Source organism: Octopus bimaculoides, chromosome 30, assembly GCF_046866305.1.
Source record: "Octopus bimaculoides isolate indiv1 chromosome 30, ASM4686630v1, whole genome shotgun sequence".
In the NCBI taxonomy this organism is placed as follows: domain Eukaryota; kingdom Metazoa; phylum Mollusca; class Cephalopoda; order Octopoda; family Octopodidae; genus Octopus; species Octopus bimaculoides.
Genome location: NC_142957.1, coordinates 18,967,338 through 18,984,927, shown reverse-complemented (window position 1 = coordinate 18,984,927; position 17,590 = coordinate 18,967,338). Strand labels below are relative to the sequence as shown.

The window sequence follows — 17,590 nt, the reverse complement described above, 5'->3', positions numbered from 1 at the left end:
GAATTGACAGGATGAGTGATGTGTGCCCATATGAATGTATATATGTGTGTGTGTGTGTGTGTGTGTGTGTGTGTATGTATACATGCGAACACACACATATGTATTTATGTGTGTGGGTGTGTGTTTCGGTGTAAGCAGCCATCAAAACTAGAGACGAGAATCTCACCCTCACCAAATTCTTAACCATACCATCAAACTTGACTGCTATAGCCAGCCATCAAACATCACACATTTTAAGGCGATTCGGTTCAATACCATAGCCCACTGCATGGTTCTGGGTTCAGTCCCACTGCATGGGACCGTGGGAAAGTGACTTCAACTGTAGCCTTGGGACAATCAAAGCCTTGTGAGTGGATTTGGTAGATGGAAACTGAAAGTAGCCCATCATATATATGTATATATATACATATATATATATATATATATATATATATATATATATATTTGTGTGTGTGTGTCATTGCTTATCCCGCACCAATGCTTGACAACTGGTGTTGGTGTGTTTACATCCCTGTAACTTAGTGGTTAAGCAAAAGTGACTGACAAATTAAGTTCTAGGCTTCAAGAAAATGTAAGTGCACAATAAGTACAAAACACTTTGTTTCACTTCGCCACAGTCCACTCAGGGGAAACGGATCTTTTTAGCATAGGGTTCAGGAAGGATCTTTAAACCTTTGATCCCATCAACAAAGTAAATTTAATCAATAGCTTGAATATCATCATCATAATCATCATCATCATTGTCATCATGACTTTGCGTTCCCATGTTCCATGCTGGCATTGGGCTGGTTGGTTTCACCAGGATCTTGTGAAACCAAGGACCACTTTATGCTCCAATGTCTGCTTTGCCATGGTCTTCTACAGCTCGATTCCCTTCCAAACACCAAACACTTTACAGAGTGTGCAGGGTGCGTTTTTCATGTGGCACCAGTGAGGTCCCCAAATAACATGCAAGACAAGGTCCCTCAACTGAGGGTGGAGATTAGCATGGAGGCAAGTGGCTTTGTACCAGTTGGTGACTGGTTATAACACAGCTAAGTACTTTGGATGAATTAATATTCCTATAAAACATCCCAGAGATGATTGGAATAAAACTAGAAGAGCAACAATACCTTGTGTCTCCTTCATTGGTTTGTAGAATTACCAGTTAAGTGCTGTAGGGGATTCAATATTTTTACAAAAACATCCTAGATGTGAATAGAATTAGAATAGAAGATTATTAAGAGCTACCTACAGGCTCCATCAATGGTTTGTTTAAGTAGCAGTTAAGTTCTGTGGGTGATTTAATATTTCTAGATTTCAAGATATGAATGGAAGGCTACCTAGAGGGTCCTTCGCTAGTTTGCATAAGTAGCAGTTAAGTAGTATTAATGTGAAACATCCTAAATATCAATGGAATTACATTAGAAGATTAAATCTGCTTAGAGGCTCCTTGAACGGTGTGTGTGAGTTGATGTAATGATTGCATTGTTCAATTAAATGGAGGCATTTGAAATGGTCATACTGCATTACTACTTGATATCCTGTTGCTTATTTTGATATATATATATATATACATGTAATTATGTAACGGGTGTGTGTAGGGTCACCAAATATGATTCTAAAGTACACATCAGAGTTACCATTTGTAGTGTAAGTTACTTGATGTAGAAATAGCGGTTCTTGTTCTGCATCAGGGTCGCCATATGTAGAGGGTTGAAAGTAGAATGAGACAGTGTAATAACAACAATGATGAGAAAAGAAAAATATTCATAAATTTTATTTGCCAGCAGTGGTTAGTAACACAAGAATAGCAGTAGTCATTTTTAGTAACAATGACACAATATGTGTTGCTCACACCTTCTTAGTGTGCTTTGGAAGTTGTGTGTGGAAGCCAAGTTAATAGTCTGCAGACAGAGAAGAAGAAAAGGTAAGAATTATAGTGTCCCTTTCAGCTGATGCTCTCGCTTAGATTGCTGAAAAACCAAAAAAGGGAGAAGCCAACCCTTCAATTGATTACATAGGGCAGGGGTTTTCAAACTTTTTGACTTGGGGACCCCTTTATATTTCAGGCTTTACCTTAGGGACCCCCTCATAAACGCTTATGAAATTTATACATAAATATTTGCTTAAAATAACATATATTTTTACATTTATTTATTTAACAGTATTTAACAAATAGGTTTATTGTCAATTAAAAGATTTCGATTATAAAACATGTATAAAATCAAATTGCCCATAAAAAGTATTTGCTGTCCATGGAACCCCTGTCTTGTCCTTGCGGACCACAGTTTGAAAACCCCTGACATAAGGCACTGCTCCCCAACCTATTTTCATTTGCGGTTTACTTATATTCTTTTCAAAATTCGGTGGTACACCTGCATAGAAAATATAACTAAAAGTATAGGACAAAAAATGATATTCAGGTTTCACTGTCACACACCTTGCATCGTGTTGTGGCACACCGGTGTGCCATGGCCTACTGGTTGCAGAGCACTGATATAAAATATGGCCAGGAATTAGGTCAAACCCGAAACAATGGATTGACCTTCCTACGACCACTGGAGGTCCACAGAGGCCAGGCGTTTCTCATTAATTTCCCAGCATGTGCATGTGTGTATATGTGTGTGTGTGTGTTTAAATATAGATGGATGCCTATATGTACATTTGCAAACAGCACAAGTGCATATATAAGTAAGCATATGTGAGTGTGTCTTGTATGTTTATATAGGCGAAGGTGTGAATTGACAGGATGAGTGATGTGTGCCCATATGAATGTATATATATATGTGTGTGTGTGTGTATGTATACATGCGAACACACACATATGTATTTATGTGTGTGGGTGTGTGTTTCGGTGTAAGCAGCCATCAAAACTAGAGATGGGAATCTCACCCCCACCAAATTCTTAACCATTCCATCAAACTTGACTGCTATAGCCAGCCATCAAACATCACACATTTTAAGGCAATTCGGTTCAATACCATAGCCCACTGCATGGTTCTGGGTTCAGTCCCACTGCATGGGACCTTGGGAAAGTGACTTCAACTGTAGCCTTGGGACAATCAAAGCCTTGTGAGTGGATTTGGTAGATGGAAACTGAAAGTAGCCCATTATATATATGTATATATTTATATATATATATATATATATATATATATATATATATATATATATATACATAGATATATATATATATATATATATATATATATATACACACACACATAAATATATATATATATATATATTTGTGTGTGTGTGATTGCTTATCCCGCACCACTATTTGATAACTGGTGTTGGTGTGTTTACATCCCTGTAACTTAGTGGTTAAGCAAAAGTGACCGATAAATTAAGTTCTAGGCTTCAAGAAAATGTAAGTGCACAATAAGTACAAAACACTTTGTTTCACTTCGCCCCAGTCCACTCAGGGGAAACAGATCTTTTTAGCTTAGGGTTCAGGAAAGATCTTTAAACCTTTGATCCCATCAACAAAGTAAATTTAATCAATAGCTTGAATATCATCATCATCATCATTGTCATCATGACTTTGCGTTCCCATGTTCCATGCTGGCATTGGGCTGGTTGGTTTCACCAGGATCTTGTGAAACCAAGGACCACTTTATGCTCCAATGTCTGCTTTGCCATGGTCTTCTACAGCTCGATTCCCTTCCAAACACCAAACACTTTACAGAGTGTGCAGGGTGCGTTATTCATGTGGCACCAGTGAGGTCCCCAAATAACATGCAAGACAAGGTCCCTCAACTGAGGGTGGAGATTAGCATGGAGCCAAGTGGCTTTGTACCAGTTGGTGACTGGTTATAACACAGCTAAGTACTTTGGATGAATTAATATTCCTATAAAACATCCCAGAGATGATTGGAATAAAACTAGAAGAGCAACAATACCTTGTGACTCCTTCATTGGTTTGTAGAATTACCAGTTAAGTGCTGTAGGGGATTCAATATTTTTACAAAAACATCCTAGATGTGAATAGAATTAGAATAGGAGACTAAGAGCTACCTACAGGCTCCCTCAATGGTTTGTTTAAGTAGCAGTTAAGTTCTGTGGGTGATTTAATATTTCTAGATTTCAAGATATGAATGGAAGGCTACCTAGAGGTTCGTTCGTTAGTTTGCATAAGTAGCAGTTAAGTAGTATTAATGTGAAACATCCTAGATGTCAATGGAATTATATTAGAAGACTAAATCTGCTTAGAGGCTCCTTGAACGGTGTGTGTGTGAGTTGATGTAATGATTGCATTGTTCAATTAAATGGAGCCATTTGAAATGGTCATACTGCATTACTACTTGATATCCTGTTGCTTATTTTGATATATATATATATATCATCATCATCGTTTAACATCTGCTTTCCATGCTAGCATGGGTTGGACAGTTTGATTGAGGACTGGTGAACCAGATGGCTACACCAGGCTCCAATCTGATCTGGCAGAGTTTCTACAGCTGGATGCCCTTCCTAATGCCAACCACTCCGAGAGTGTAGCGGGTGCTTTTTACGTGCCACCTGCACGAGGGCCTTTCAGGTGGAACCGGCATCAGCCACGTTTGAATGGTGCTTTCTACGCGCCACCGGCACAAGAGCCAGTCCAGCAGCACTGGTAACGACCACGCTTGAATGGTGATCAACCAATTCATCTTTTAAAATATACATTTTTATGTTTCTCTCTTCTGTATCCATTCCTCTCTCTCTCTCTCTCTCTCTCTGCTGAGTCCAAAGTTTTGCAATATTCTGCTAACTCAATTGCTTTATTGATCAAGTTACCCTAAATCCTCGAGTATAAATCCCCCCCCCTTCCCCTTCCCTCCTTCGTGAAGGGAGGGTAAGGAAATGAACCTCGCCAAGATTCGTTGCTATGGAGACAGGCCTTCGTTCTGAGATCGTCTGCGAATGGCTTCGAGACGCCGAGTCTCAAAAACGACCAAAAATGGCCAAGAAAAGCCGAAAGCAAATTCAGGAATTATCGCTAAATTCGCCACAAAGGGCAGGTTTCCCGTGCAACCAAATTGCACAAGCGAATGCACAACAAATTGCACAACTTTGACATAAAAAAATATAATCCCCAAAACAACTTTATAAGGCAATAAAAAGGGGTTAAAACTATAAATGTTTGACCCCGAGCTCAAAAACGAAATAAAAAAATTAGTCTAAAACAACTTTGCTGGGAAAATACAAAAACAAAGAAATGCGCGCTCGCGCATATCTGTGTGTGTATGTGTGTGTGTCTTTGTATGTGTTCGTCCCCACCCACTGTCTGTCTCTCCCTCTCTCTCTCTCTATCTATGCATCTATTTGTCCACCTATATATCTATCTATTTATCTATTTATTTATCTTTCTGTCTGTCTCCCGTAAATCCTTGAGTATAAATCTGCATTTTGACTCCAAGATTTAATGGTCAAAATCCCTAGTTCGTACGATATACGAGGTTGAAAATGAAAAATATTATTCGTAAGGTCGCCATTAAGATCGCCAAAATGGCGACCTTACGGTTTCAGGCAAAACACATGGAATATATTATGGGAGTGAATGCGTGCGTTCATTGAGTGAATGCGTGCGTTCATGTTCGTATGTGTGAATGCATATGGTCAAAGGGAGAAAACTCTGTCATAGTTAACGTGTGTGTGTGTGTGTGTGTGTGTAAATGCGTGCGTTCATGTTCGTATGTGTGAATGCGTGGGTGCTTGTTCATATGTGTGAATGCATATGGTCAAAGGGAGACAACTCTGGAATATATTATGAGAGGTTGTCAGATTTGGACTGAGTGAAAGAGAAAACTTTGTGGTGTAAGGGAGACAACTCTGTCATAGTTAACGCGTGTGTGTGTGTGTGAATGCGTGCGTTGATGTTCGTATGTGTGAATGCATATGGTCAAAGGGAGACAACTCTGTCATAGTTAACGTGTGCGTGTGTGTGTAAATGCGTGCGTTCATGTTCGTGTATGTGTGAATGCGTGCGTTCTTGTTCATATGTGTGAATGTATATGGTCAAAGGGAGACAACTCTGTCATAGTTACCGTGTGCGTGTGTGTGTGTGTAAATGCGTGCGTTCATGTTCGTATGTGTGAATGCATATGGTGTAAGGGAGACAACTCTGTCAAAGTTAAGGTGTGTGAATGCGTGCGTTGATGTTCGTATGTGTGAATGCATATGGTCAAAGGGAGACAACTCTGTCATAGTTAACGTGTGCGTGTGTGTGTAAATGCGTGCGTTCATGTTCGTGTATGTGTGAATGCGTGCGTTCTTGTTCATATGTGTGAATGTATATGGTCAAAGGGAGACAACTCTGTCATAGTTACAGTGTGCGTGTGTGTGTGTGTAAATGCGTGCGTTCATGTTCGTATGTGTGAATGCATATGGTGTAAGGGAGACAACTCTGTCAAAGTTAAGGTGTGTGTGTGTGTGTGTGTGTAAATGCGTGCGTTCATTTTCGTGTATGTGTGTTTGTGTGAATGCGTGCGTTCATGCTCGTATGTGTGAATGCATATGGTTTAAGAGAGACAACTCTGTCATAGTTAACGTGTGTGAGTGTGTGTGTGTGTCTGTGAATGCGTGCGTTCATGTTCGTGTATGTGTGTTTGTGTGAATGCGTGCGTTCTTGTTCGTATGTGTGATTGCATATGGTGTAAGGGAGAGAACTCTGTCATAGTTAACGTGTGTGTGTGTGTGTGTGTGTGAATGCGTGCGTTCATTTTCGTGCATGTGTGAATGCATGCATTCATGTTCGTGTATGTGTGTGTGTGTGTATGTGTGAATGCGTGCGTTCATGTTCGTGTATGTGTGTTTGTATGAATGCGTGCGTTCTTGTTCGTATGTGTGATTGCATATGGTGGAAGGGAGAGAACTCTGTCATAGTTAACGTGTGTGTGTGTGTGTGAATGCGTGCGTTCATTTTCGTGCATGTGTGAATGCATGCATTCATGTTCGTGTATGTGTGTGTGTGTGTGTGTGTGTGAATGCGTGCGTTCATGTTCGTGTATGTGTGTTTGTATGAATGCGTGCGTTCTTGTTCATATGTCAAAGGGAGGCAACTCTGTCATAGTTAACGTGTGTGTGTGTGTGTGTGTGTAAATGCGTGCGTTCATGTTCGTATGTGTGAATGCATATGGTGTAAGGGAGACAACTCTGTCAAAGTTAAGGTGTGAGTGTGTGTGTGTGTAAATGCGTGCGTTCATGATCGTGTATGTGTGAATGCGTGCGTTCTTGTTCATATGTCAAAGGGAGGCAACTCTGTCATAGTTAACGTGTGCGTGTGTGTGTGAATGCGTGCGTTGATGTTCGTATGTGTGAATGCATATGGTCAAAGGGAGACAACTCTGTCATAGTTAACGTGCGCGTGTGTGTGTAAATGCGTGCGTTCATGTTCGTGTATGTGTGAATGCGTGGGTGCTTGTTCATATGTGTGAATGTATATGGTCAAAGGGAGACAACTCTGTCAGAGTTACCTTGTGCGTGTGTGTGTGTGTAAATGCGTGCGTTCATGTTCGTATGTGTGAATGCATATGGTGTAAGGGAGACAACTCTGTCAAAGTTAAGGTGTGTGTGTGTGTGTGTGTAAATGCGTGCGTTCATTTTCGTGTATGTGTGTTTGTGTGAATGCGTGCGTTCATGCTCCTATGTGTGAATGCATATGGTTTAAGAGAGACAACTCTGTCATAGTTAACGTGTGTGAGTGTGTGTGTGTGTGTCTGTGAATGCGTGCGTTCATGTTCGTGTATGTGTGTTTGTGTGAATGCGTGCGTTCTTGTTCGTATGTGTGATTGCATATGGTGTAAGGGAGAGAACTCTGTCATAGTTAACGTGTGTGTGTGTGTGTGTGTGTGTGAATGCGTGCGTTCATTTTCGTGCATGTGTGAATGCATGCATTCATGTTCGTGTATGTGTGTGTGTGTGTATGTGTGAATGCGTGCGTTCATGTTCGTGTATGTGTGTTTGTATGAATGCGTGCGTTCTTGTTCGTATGTGTGATTGCATATGGTGTAAGGGAGAGAACTCTGTCATAGTTAACGTGTGTGTGTGTGTGTGAATGCGTGCGTTCATTTTTGTGCATGTGTGAATGCATGCATTCATGTTCGTGTATGTGTGTGTGTGTGTGTGTGAATGCGTGCGTTCATGTTCGTGTATGTGTGTTTGTATGAATGCGTTCTTGTTCATATGTCAAAGGGAGGCAACTCTGTCATAGTTAACGTGTGCGTGTGTGTGTGTGTGTAAATGCGTGCGTTCATGTTCGTATGTGTGAATGCATATGGTGTAAGGGAGACAACTCTGTCAAAGTTAAGGTGTGCGTGTGTGTGTGTGTGTGTGTGTGTGTAAATGCGTGCGTTCATGTTCGTATGTGTGAATGCATATGGTGTAAGGGAGACAACTCTGTCAAAGCTAAGGTGTGAGTGTGTGTGTGTGTAAATGCGTGCGTTCATGTTCGTGTATGTGTGAATGCGTGCGTTCTTGTTCGTATGTGTGATTGCATATGGTGTAAGGGAGAGAACTCTGTCATAGTTAACGTGTGTGTGTGTGTGTGAATGCGTTCGTTCATTTTCGTGCATGTGTGAATGCATGCATTCATGTTCGTGTATGTGTGTGTGTGTGTGTGTGTGTGAATGCGTGCGTTCATGTTCGTGTATGTGTGTTTGTATGAATGCGTTCTTGTTCATATGTCAAAGGGAGGCAACTCTGTCATAGTTAACGTGTGCGTGTGTGTGTGTGTGTAAATGCGTGCGTTCATGTTCGTATGTGTGAATGCATATGGTGTAAGGGAGACAACTCTGTCAAAGTTAAGGTGTGCGTGTGTGTGTGTGTGTGTGTGTAAATGCGTGCGTTCATGTTCGTATGTGTGAATGCATATGGTGTAAGGGAGACAACTCTGTCAAAGCTAAGGTGTGAGTGTGTGTGTGTGTAAATGCGTGCGTTCATGTTCGTGTATGTGTGAATGCGTGCGTTCTTGTTCATATATCAAAGGGAGGCAACTCTGTCATAGTTAACGTTGGCGTGTGTGTAAATGCGTGCGTTCATGTTCGTATGTGTGAATGCATATGGTGTAAGGGAGACAACTCTGACAAAGTTAAGGTGTGTGTGTGTGTAAATGCGTGCGTTCATTTTCGTGTATGTGTGTTTGTGTGAATGCGTGCGTTCATGCTCCTATGTGTGAATGCATATGGTTTAAGAGAGACAACTCTGTCATAGTTAACGTGTGTGAGTGTGTGTGTGTGTGTCTGTGAATGCGTGCGTTCATGTTCGTGTATGTGTGTTTGTGTGAATGCGTGCGTTCTTGGTCGTATGTGTGATTGCATATGGTGTAAGGGAGAGAACTCTGTCATAGTTAACGTGTGTGTGTGTGTGTGTGTGTGTGAATGCGTGCGTTCATTTTCGTGCATGTGTGAATGCATGCATTCATGTTCGTGTATGTGTGTGTGTGTGTGTGTGAATGCGTGCGTTCATGTTCGTGTATGTGTGTTTGTATGAATGCGTGCGTTCTTGTTCGTATGTGTGATTGCATATGGTGTAAGGGAGAGAACTCTGTCATAGTTAACGTGTGTGTGTGTGTGTGAATGCGTGCGTTCATTTTCGTGCATGTGTGAATGCATGCATTCATGTTCGTGTATGTGTGTGTGTGTGTGTGTGTGTGTGAATGCGTGCGTTCATGTTCGTGTATGTGTGTTTGTATGAATGCGTTCTTGTTCATATGTCAAAGGGAGGCAACTCTGTCATAGTTAACGTGTGCGTGTGTGTGTGTGTGTAAATGCGTGCGTTCATGTTCGTATGTGTGAATGCATATGGTGTAAGGGAGACAACTCTGTCAAAGTTAAGGTGTGCGTGTGTGTGTGTGTGTGTGTGTGTAAATGCGTGCGTTCATGTTCGTATGTGTGAATGCATATGGTGTAAGGGAGACAACTCTGTCAAAGCTAAGGTGTGAGTGTGTGTGTGTGTAAATGCGTGCGTTCATGTTCGTGTATGTGTGAATGCGTGCGTTCTTGTTCGTATGTGTGATTGCATATGGTGTAAGGGAGAGAACTCTGTCATAGTTAACGTGTGTGTGTGTGTGTGAATGCGTTCGTTCATTTTCGTGCATGTGTGAATGCATGCATTCATGTTCGTGTATGTGTGTGTGTGTGTGTGTGTGTGAATGCGTGCGTTCATGTTCGTGTATGTGTGTTTGTATGAATGCGTTCTTGTTCATATGTCAAAGGGAGGCAACTCTGTCATAGTTAACGTGTGCGTGTGTGTGCGTGTGTAAATGCGTGCGTTCATGTTCGTATGTGTGAATGCATATGGTGTAAGGGAGACAACTCTGTCAAAGTTAAGGTGTGCGTGTGTGTGTGTGTGTGTGTGTAAATGCGTGCGTTCATGTTCGTATGTGTGAATGCATATGGTGTAAGGGAGACAACTCTGTCAAAGCTAAGGTGTGAGTGTGTGTGTGTGTAAATGCGTGCGTTCATGTTCGTGTATGTGTGAATGCGTGCGTTCTTGTTCATATATCAAAGGGAGGCAACTCTGTCATAGTTAACGTTGGCGTGTGTGTAAATGCGTGCGTTCATGTTCGTATGTGTGAATGCATATGGTGTAAGGGAGACAACTCTGACAAAGTTAAGGTGTGCGTGTGTGTGTGTGTGTAAATGCGTGCGTTCATGTTCGTGTATATGTGAATGCGTGCGTTCATGTTCCTATGTGTGAATGCATATGGAGTAAGAGAGGCAACTCTGTCATAGTTAACGTGTGTGTGTTTGTGTGAATGCGTGCGTTCTTGTTCGTATGTGTGATTGCATATGGTCTAAGGGAGAGAACTCTGTCATAGTTAACGTGTGTGTGGGTGTGGGTGAATGCGTGCGTTCATATTCGTGCATGTGTGAATGCATGCATTCATGTTCGTGTATGTGTGTTTGTGTGAATGCGTGCGTTCATGTTCGTACGTGTGATTGCATATGGTGTAAGAGAGGCAACTGTCATAGTTAACGTGTGTGTGTGTGTAAATGCGTGCGTTCATGTTCGTGTATATGTGAATACGTGCGTTCATGTTCGTGTATGTGTGTTTGTGTGAATGCGTGCGTTCATGTTCGTATGTGTGAATGCATATGGAATAAGAGAGGCAACTCTGTCATAGTTAACGTGTGTGTGTGTAAATGCGTGCGTTCATGTTCCTATGTGTGAATGCATATGGAGTAAGAGAGGCAACTCTGTCATAGTTAACGTGTATGTGAGTGTGTGTGTGTGAATGCGTGCGTTCATGTTCGTGTATGTGTGTTTGTGTGAATGCGTGCGTTCTTGTTCGTATGTGTGATTGCATATGGTGTAAGGGAGAGAACTCTGTCATAGTTAACGTGTGTGTGTGTGTGTGTGTGAATGCGTGCGTTCATTTTCGTGCATGTTTGAATGCATGAATTCATGTTCGTGTATGTGTGTGTGTGTGTGTGTGTGTGTGTGAATGCGTGCGTTCATGTTCGTGTATGTGTGTTTGTATGAATGCGTGTATGTGTATGTGAAGCAGACACAGAAAAGAAAGGGAGAGAACGGATCGGAATTGTGAATGTGTGTGTGTGAGAGAGACAGACAGAGAGTGTATGTGTGTGTATGCATGTTTGTGTATATATAAAGCACCCAGTGCCACTCTGTAAAGTGGTTGCCATGAGGAAGGGCATCCAGCCATGCAAACCATGCTACAAGAGACGACTGGAGTCTAGCCAGCTCTGGCTGAGTAGCTCCTGTCAAGCCATCCTACCCATGTGTGATGATTTTCTCAGAGATGAAGCTACAACATCTGATTTGAAACCTTGATCAACGGTTTCAAAGGTTCATACTTCTTCTCAAGAGGAACTGAAGAAAATGATTGCCCTTATTAAGTTGAACGTTAAAGCAATGAGCCTGCAGAATCTTTAGCCTGTACAATCGTTAGCCTCTAGAATCAGTAGACTAAACAATCGTTAGCCTGTAGAACCTTTAGCCTGTACATACGCGTGTGCACGTGTGTGTGTGTGTGTGTCTGTGTGTGTGTGTGTGTGTGTGTGTGTGTGTGTGTGTGTGTGTGTGTGTGTGTGTGTGTGAGGGTGTGTTAAAGGCAAAATGAAAAGCAAATTGTGTGATGCTGGTGTACAAACAACTATGCTACATGACAACTATGCTACATGACAACTATGCTACATGGGTTGTGACGATTGAGAGCATGTGAAGGCTTGAAAGAAACGAAACCAGTAATGCTTCACTGGATGGATGATGTCAGTGTGCACATATGAGAGGGTGTAAGTGAAAAACTGGGCATCTGGGGTACCAGATGTTGTGTGCAAGAAGGAAGACTGCACTGGTTTGGTCTTGTGAGGATCAATAAAAATTCTGATAAAAAGTTCTATGAAAGAAATAATAATAATAAGTCAAAGTATTACAAAACACAGTAAAAACAACAACAGCCATAATGATGATGATGATGATGATGATGATGATGATGATGATGATAATAATAATAAAAACAATATAACAGATGGCGAATATAAGACAAAAAAGAATAAATATACAAGCAAAACATGTAAGAAGAACACCCCTAGTTATCCATCTAGTGTTTTAAATCCTGGTTTTGTCCCCGTTAATAGGGGTGGTTGAATCTACCTGAATGCCATAGCAACCGCCCTCACACCATCCCGCTCTGTTTTGGGCGTCCTTCCTTCTTAAGCCAACCGTCCCAATCTCCTCCTCCACCTTTTCCTTGGTCTACCTCACTTTCACTGTCCATTCACCTCAAGCTCAAGCACCCTCCTCAACATTGACCCATACCACTGCACTCCCTCCGCCCTTGTTAGCCGTTCCACCAATTCCTCCAAGCCCAGCATCCCCCATCAAGTCCTCAGTAACTCCCAGTACAAATAAACAGTAATTTCTATAAAATTAGACCTAATAATAACAAATTAGCATGGACATTCTACGATTACTTTATTCGGTGGTAAATAAATATTTTCCTAACTGTAGCAAGTATCCTAAAATCTTCAACTTGCATTTAGTAAGAATTCAAAGAACATGGCACAAATAATAGCAGCAGAAACTACAGAAAGATTAAATTATTTCTACAAAAAGCAAATTCACTTTTACGTAACAGTAATAGCGACCTACAGCAGTATAACTTTTACCTTCTAAGAAAATGTCCAGTATTTTTTGCCTTCTCATCATAACCTTTTTCTGGCGCTCAGGTTCACTGCCAGAAATCTTAGAAGGAGTAGGGCGTTTGGGCAGCATCTTAGGGCTTTAATAACACACTGCAAAAAACACAGCACTCAACACAAAACTGGAGATAGGTATTGGCGCATTCCCCCGCACCCCCAAAAAACTTTTTTAGAATTTTCATTGCATCTAATATGCGCATACCACCAATGGAAGACTGAGCAGAGATTAAAAATAATTATGGTTTTGAAAAATTTAGTTTCTATTACAACTAGATACAGTAATCTATACTATAATAAAGGAGAGAGGGACTAGCAAGGGTTTTTATACAGATCCACACCCGGTGGAAAAAATTGGAAAAAAAATAGTGTAGTAGTTGAAGGGCACCATATATGAAATAAATATGAAGGAAAAAATGCGCACTGGCAAACTGGTGGGTGGGGAGAGTGCTTGGAAAATTCACACAACCCGAGCACTAAATCTCAACGTCTGGTCACAGGAGTGAAACAGATATCATCTAATACCTTAACCCTATCTAGGGTTAGGGTTAGAGTATTAGATGAAGTTAGGGTTAGAGTATTAGATGAAGTTAGCGACGATTTTTACAAAATGCGCTGCTAGACTGCATGCTAATTAGCAAGCTTTGATTGAAAGCAGGAATAAGGGATACACGATAGAGTGTAGTTGTATCTAAAAGACAAATCAAGCCAAGTGATGGACAGCTATTCTAGTCAGAAGAATCTTCAACTGCAAATATGGTATATTATTATTATTATTATTAATAGTTTAGCCTTACGAAGTGTGAAAAAGTATATATTGCCACGAAAATACCATCAAAAATCGCGGACAATATTTACGATTCACCAAATAAGCGGGGTTACACTTTATACATATATATACACTATATACATCTATAAAACATATATATATATATATATATACTATATACATATATAAAACATATATATACACTAGATTGATAGATAGAACGATAGATACATGGGTGGAAAGACCCCCGAAAGAAACAGCAAAGAAGACAACGAAAGTTGGATCTGAAATCCGGTGGGTGAAGGGAAATGACAACGTATGGCACATTGGAAAACCGAGTTTGTGAGGGGGGTCGGGTGAAGGTGTTAGTGTCAAGTTGTGTGATAAGAAGCTTGCTTACCAACTACATGGTTCTGGGTTCAGTCCGACAGCGTGGCACCTTGGGCAAATGTCTTCTATTATGATCCAGGGTCGACCAGAGGTTTGTGAGGGGATTTGGTAGACAGAAACAGAAAGAAGCCTGTCGTGTGTGTGTGACTGTCGTCATACACCGTTTGACAAGCGGTGTCGTTTTGTTTACGTTCCTCTAACTTAATGGTTTTGGCAAAAGGCATCAACAGATTAAGTACCAGACCTTAAAAGAATAAATTATCGGGGTTCATTCTTCTGACGAGAACCTTTCAATGCGATGATCTAACATAGTAGCTGTTATGTATTGTTTTGGTTCGTGTTGAGATAATAAACAACTCGCTGAAGGCACATACGGATGCACATACGCACATAATAGAGAAAAATGAAACAATTATGGACGACTTTCTCCGAAACACCGCCGGGTGGGGAACACTTCTCAAAAATAACCTGCAGTTGTTTCCTGCAAAATTCCTACATGCTCGAAATGTACATACATCAAGGTATATTTGTAGAAAATTTCACGAAAAAATATTCATTTTTCTCAAAGTTATGACCTTCCAAAGTCGGGGGGCGGGGTAGAACTTTGTAGTTTTGCCATCTTGGGTCAGTGTGTCTTCTACTATTATAGCCACGGGCCGACCAAAGCCTTGTGAGTAGATTTGGTTGACGGAAACTGAAAGAAGCCCGTCGTGTATATGTATATATATATATATATATATATATATATATATATATATATATATATATATATATATATGTGTGTGTGTGTGTGTCTGTGTTTGTCCCCCCATCATCGCTTGACAACCGATGGTGGTGTGTTTATGTTCCCGTAACCTAGCGGTTCGGGAAAAGAGACCGATAGAATAAGTACTAGGCTTCCAAAGAATAAGTCCTGGGGTCGATTTTCTCGACTAAAGGCGGTGCTCCAGCACGGCCGCAGTGAAAAGAGTAAAAGAATAGACAGAATATATACAAAATTTATCGAAAAATTAGCTACTTTGCATGTTAGAGTTGTCTGCCCTGAACGTAATTGGCTACGAAGCGACATCAGTTCTTTCTTGGATTTCATTTCTACACAGGTACCTGATGTCTCTAAAGTAGCAAGGACGGAAGGAGCGGCAGAAACATTGGAACTTTAGAGACATCAGACACCTCTGTGACCATGGCATGTCTGATGTCTCTGCAGTAGCAAAGATGGATGGATAGATTACTTTAGAGACATCAGACATGCTATGGTCACAGAGGTGTCTGATGTCTCTAAAGTTCCAATGTTTCTGCCTCTCCTTCCGTCCTTGCTACTTTAGAGACATCAGACATGCCATGGTCACAGAGGTGTCTGATGTCTCTAAAGTTCCAATGTTTCTGCCGCTCCTTCCGTCCTTGCTACTTTAGAGACATCAGGTACCTGTGTAGAAATGAAATCCAAGAAAGAACTGATGTCGCTTCGTAGCCAATTACGTTCAGGGCAGACAACTCTAACATGCAAAGTAGCTAATTTTTCGATAAATTTTGTATATATTCTGTCTATTCTTTTACTCTTTTCACTGCGGCCGTGCTGGAGCACCGCCTTTAGTCGAGAAAATCGACCCCAGGACTTATTCTTTGGAAGCCTAGTACTTATTCTATCGGTCTCTTTTCCCGAACCGCTAGGTTACGGGAACATAAACACACCACCATCGGTTGTCAAGCGATGATGGGGGGACAAACACAGACACACACACACACACATATATATATATATATATATATATATATATATATATATACATATACACGACGGGCTTCTTTCAGTTTCCGTCAACCAAATCTACTCACAAGGCTTTGGTCGGCCCGTGGCTATAATAGTAGAAGACACACTGACCCAAGATGGCAAAACTACAAAGTTCTACCCCGCCCCCCGACTTTGGAAGGTCATAACTTTGAGAAAAATGAATATTTTTTCGTGAAATTTTCTACAAATATGCCTTGATGTATGTACATTTCGAGCATGTAGGAATTTTGCAGGAAACAACTGCAGGTTATTTTTGAGAAGTGTTCCCCACTCGGCGGTGTTTCGGAGAAAGTCGTCCATAATTGTTTCATTTTTCTCTATTATGTGCGTATGTGCATCCGTATGTGCCTTCAGCGAGTTGCTTATTATCCCAACACGAACCAAAACAATACATAACAGCTACTATGTTAGATCATCGCATTGAAAGGTTCTCGTCAGAAGAATGAACCCCGATAATTTATTCTTTTAAGGTCTGGTACTTAATCTGTTGATGCCTTTTGCCAAAACCATTAAGTTAGAGGAACGTAAACAAAACGACACCGCTTGTCAAACGGTGTATGACGACAGTCACACACACACGACAGGCTTCTTTCTGTTTCTGTCTCCCAAATCCCCTCAAAAACCTCTGGTCGACCCTGGATCATAATAGAAGACAATTTGCCCAAGGTGCCACGCAGTCGGATTGAACCCAGAACCATGTAGTTGGTAAACAAGCTTCTTATCACACAACTTGACACGAACACCTTCATCCACCCACCCCCTCACAAACTCGGTTTTCCAATGTGCCATACGTTGTCATTTCCCTTCACCCACCGGATTTCAAATCCAACTTTCGTTGTCTTCTTTGCTGTTTCTTTCGGGGGTCTTTCTACCCATGTATCTATCTATCAATCTAGTGTATATATATGTTTTATATATGTATATAGTATATATATATATGTTTTATAGATGTATATAGTGTATATATATGTATATAGTGTACCCCCGCTTATTTGGTGAATCGTAAATATTGTCCGCGATTTTTGATGGTATTTTCGTGGCAATATATACTTTTTCACACTTCGTAAGGCTAAACTATTAATAATAATAATAATAATATACCATATTTGCAGTTGAAGATTCTTCTGACTAGAATAGCTGTCCATCACTTGGCTTGATTTGTCTTTTAGATACAACTACACTCTATCTTGTATCCCTTATTCCTGCTTTCAATCAAAGCTTGCTAATTAGCATGCAGTCTAGCAGCGCATTTTGTAAAAATCATCGCTAACTTCATCTAATACTCTAACCCTAACTTCATCTAATACTCTAACCCTAACCCTTGATAGGGTTAAGGCATTAGATGATTTCTGTTTCACTCCTGTGACCAGACGTTGAGATTTAGTGCTCGGGTTGTGTGAATTTTGCAAGCACTCTCCCCACCCACCCGTTTGCCAGTGCGCATTTTTTCCTTCCTATTTATTTCATATATGGTGCCCTTCAACTACTACACTATTTTTTTTTCAATTT

At 40.8% G+C, this 17,590-nt stretch overlaps 1 protein-coding gene across 5 annotated transcripts in view; it reads right to left on the bottom strand.

The window, feature by feature from the left end:
- Window positions 1–14,456, bottom strand: part of LOC106882598 (protein spinster homolog 1) — a 75,134-nt gene extending 60,678 nt beyond the window's left edge. For 3 of the 5 annotated variants that reach the window (XM_089346193.1, XM_089346195.1, XM_089346196.1), the window contains exon 1: window positions 14,300–14,456. The gene's annotated coding sequence lies outside the window, so the exon portion shown is untranslated. The remainder of the gene's footprint in view (window positions 1–14,299) is intronic. The other 2 variants (XM_089346198.1, XM_089346197.1) reach the window with 2 other exon arrangements.
- Window positions 14,457–17,590: the final 3,134 nt, after the last annotated feature.